The sequence below is a fragment of the Pinus tabuliformis genome, chromosome 4_1 (assembly GCF_031772625.1).
Source record: "Pinus tabuliformis cultivar Carrire ecotype Pingquan chromosome 4_1, CPIR1, whole genome shotgun sequence".
In the NCBI taxonomy this organism is placed as follows: domain Eukaryota; kingdom Viridiplantae; phylum Streptophyta; class Pinopsida; order Pinales; family Pinaceae; genus Pinus; species Pinus tabuliformis.
Window position 1 is genome coordinate 211475264 of NC_142303.1, and position 4020 is coordinate 211479283.

Sequence of the window (4020 nt, forward strand, 5' to 3'; positions counted from 1 at the left end):
ATATTTTGACAGAGAGACGGCTCATTTAAATGAGAGACATATTTTGATGGACATAATGCTACAAGAGATGGAGAATGAAGATCATAGATGCAGATGGGATCTAAATAAAGATATTCAATCACTTTTTACATAGCTACATGTCAGGAAATTCAGGATGAATTTGAGGCACATGTTGAGTGTTGAGTTGAGAGATGAAGAGCTCAGATCTACTAAGTATGATGAGGAAGATAAAGTTCACTATTCAAAACTAGAGCAAAGAACATTCCTTGAGGAGAATGATAAGGAAGATGTTTGTATAGATACTAAATGAGAGTCTCATAAACTATGTAAAAATTTTAGACCATCTTGGATATTTGAAAGCAAATGTCTCAAATGAGGCTATAGGGCCTTGTGCTTTTAAATCTAAACCATTGTGTATGAATGTTGGTCACAGGAATGATGAAGGTGTACAATAAACTACAAATTTCATGAGAATAGCAGGGGAAGAAGGAGATCCTTTCCAAAGTATTGGAGAAGGACATGATATAATAATTTCCATAATGGGAGATTAGGAAATATTATCTCATAAAGGAAACTAGAAGAAGATCCATACACAATGAGAAGAATTAATGATGAAGACAAAAAAATAGTATAGGAGGCCTCATATTTCAAAAGATGACAGATTGTATGTTAATGTAGGTAATGAGGATGGACACACTACTTAAAACGAAAAGGAGAAGTAAAATTTTATCCAAGGAGTTCAAGGGTAAACGAATTTAGAAGAGGATAGAAAATCCTTAGAGATTGTCTCAAAGGAATAAGAAGACAAGGGAGTTGCTTCTCAAAATCTTAGACAAATAGAGATGGGTTTGTTTCCTAAGAGCAATTGAAAGAATCCCTACTTACAATCGATAAGGATAGCCATGAAAAAAAACAAGAGAATCCATGCAGAAGGCGGAGAATAACAACCACAAAAAGATGTTACAAAAAGAAGCAAAGATGAAGGATTGCATTGTGAGGGTATCCCCATAAAGTGTAGAAATTATGGTGTAGATTTGCAACTTCTCATGAAATTTTAATCAAAATCATAAGACACAAACCCACTCTACTACTTTGCAGAATTCAATTCATAATTTAGAACATCAATCACAAGCATGCAATGAGAAATAACACACATGCACACAATACTTTTTCTTAGGAAAGCAATCTGCTACAAACCCCAATGTCTGCTTGCATTAGTCTGATGAATAGAGATGTATTACAATTTTGTTTCTCAATTGAGCACAACCTACAAGTGAATAACCTATCTCTCTGATCACTTAGAATCTCTGACCCAAACTTAGTCAATTTATGCCTCTACTTGAGCCCCTATTTCCTTACGCAATTCCTTGAGAAATTAGGCCCCTATTATTTATGGATTTCTCTAAAACGGATTGCATAATTACCAAGGTTGATCACCTGACTACATGCAACACTTGTACACTCAAGACTACTCTACAATTGATGTTACACTGCCTTGGAATCTCCACCACTGCTGGGGAACCCAAATTCTCTAGATGAACTAGCTATTTTGGGTTGATTGATTAGTTAATTGGATGATCATTTAGTTTGACTAAAGTCCCACTGTACAACTAACCTTCCACTAGTTCCTCCAATAGTTGAAACTAGTTTAAATGAAAACAACTTAAGATAATTGACCTTAATTGCTACAAATTAGCAATCACACATGCTTAACTAAGCTCTAACTTATCCAACTTGAATTTACTAATTAAAATGAGTGACACAAGTCATGTCACACAAGTTAACTGCATCCAATTTTTCTGTTGATGTGGAAATTCGATTTTTCTCAATTTAATCAAGGCATTTAAATCAAATTGAGAATTTCTTGCTACATTTTTCAACACTCCCTTTGAGTAACAAATGGATTATCAACCACCCCTATTATGAACCTATGGAACTCAAAATTCCCTCTTGACAAGGCCTTTGTCAAAAGGTCAACATCTTGTTCCTCTATCGAAATGTATTGTAGCAACATTATCCACCTCTACACACAGTCCTGTAAATGGTGATACCAAATATCTATATTCTTTGATCGATCGTGAAATATAGGATTCTTAAAGATCTTAGTGAAACTATGTGTCAGGCCAGGCAGTAACTCATAAGGCAAAAATGATTCGTATGTACTATTCCATCAGGTAGGTCTTCATTATATACATGAGGGAGAGATTGTTCAGTTCATCTCCCGATGACTGTTCATATTTCTTATTTATCTATTTACATAAATTCACCCAATCACAAGGATTAGGTGTCAACATTACCCCCCTTAATCTGAAGGGATGTTGGTGAGTCCAAGCATCATTCTGAATCATTCAAGCTTTTCTCTTCCAAACACTTTCGTTAAGATGTCTACAATTTTCTCATTTGTGGAACAATGATGAAGATGGATTGTTTTGGCCTCAACATGATGTCGAATCAGATGATATTTAGTATTGATGTGCTTCGTTCGATCATGGAACTTTGGGTTCTTGGCCAAATTTATTGCCGAGGTGTCGTCAATCATGAGTGGAGTTGATTGTACTTGTTTTACCTACGAATCTTCAAGAATTTTCCTAAGCCACACAATTTCTTTTGTTGCTTTAGCTGCTGCCATGTATTCTACTTCTATTGTGGAATCTTCTAGAACTGATTGTTTGCATGATCTCTAGGAGACAGCTCCTGATCCAAGACTCATAGGATATCTTGAAGTTGATACCCCAGTTTCTTTGTCTCCATCGAAGTATGAATCAGAGTATCCAATCAAGCTGAAGCCGTCCACCTGTGTATACTTGATTCTAAAGTCTTGAGTTCCCTTCAAGTACCTTAGAACTCTTTTTGCAATAGACTAATGTCCCTCACAAGGCTTTTGCATAAACCTAGAGAGGATTCCAACAACAAACAAAATGTCTAGTCTGGAAGTGGTTAGGTAGTTGAGACTTCCTACAAGTTGTCTATACTTTGTTGCATCCTCAAATTCTTTTCCTTCAATAGATGTGAGCTTTAAGTTTTGTTCCATTGGAGTAGTAAGAGGATTGCGCTCTATCATGCCAAACCTGTTCAACAAATCTCCAATGTATTTCTTTTTGAGAAAGAAATATGGACTTCGGATGTTGGTTACTTCAATGCCAAGATAGTAATGAACATAGCCCAAATCAGTCATTTCAAAACTTTTCCCAAATTCCTTCATTTATGATGTCCGGTTGCATGGTTCCTCATTTTGGCTGTGCTTGTTTGGGCCATACAAACTTCAGTTTGCATACCATGTCATAATCGATCCCATTCCCATTCTGTGCTGAAAACCTTTTTTGCCACCTCATAATCGATCCCTTCCTTCTGTGCAAAACCTTTTGCCACAAGCTTAGCTTTGTGCTTGTCAAGTGAGCCATCAGCTTTATACTTGTTCTTGTAGACCCACTTGCAGCCAATTGGTTTGGTTCCTAATGGAGGATCAACCAGCTTCCAAGTGCCGTTCTTTATGAGGGAATCATACTCCTTTTGCATTGCTTCTTTCCATTTATCATGAGAAGCAGCTTCTTTGAAGGAAGTTGGTTCAAAATCTGTAGACAAGTTCAATTCACAATCATAAGAAACATCCATATCAACAGGTGAATTAGAGTCATCCACATCACCTCCATTTTGCTGGTTTGAATTTCTAGTTCCTTTCATTCCAACTTCATCAGGATGAACACTTTCAAGTGTCTTTGTCAGCCACTTTTGGGGGCCTTTTTTAGATGGTCCAGGCTACTCCGTTGATTGAGTTGGGACTGAATCAAGATTGAGTCTCCCAATTCTATCAATCACATCACTTAAAGAATCATCTGTTGTTGGAGTTTCATGCGGGGGAGAGTGTTATTCAAAAGAAGATTCCACATGTTGATCGAGTATAGGAATCCCCCCTTCAAGATTTGGAATCTGATTATCAAATTCATGAAATGATTTTTATTTTGCGAATCTATCCAAGCGATCAAGTTGCCGCTCAACAACATTGTAAGTTTTGGATGATTC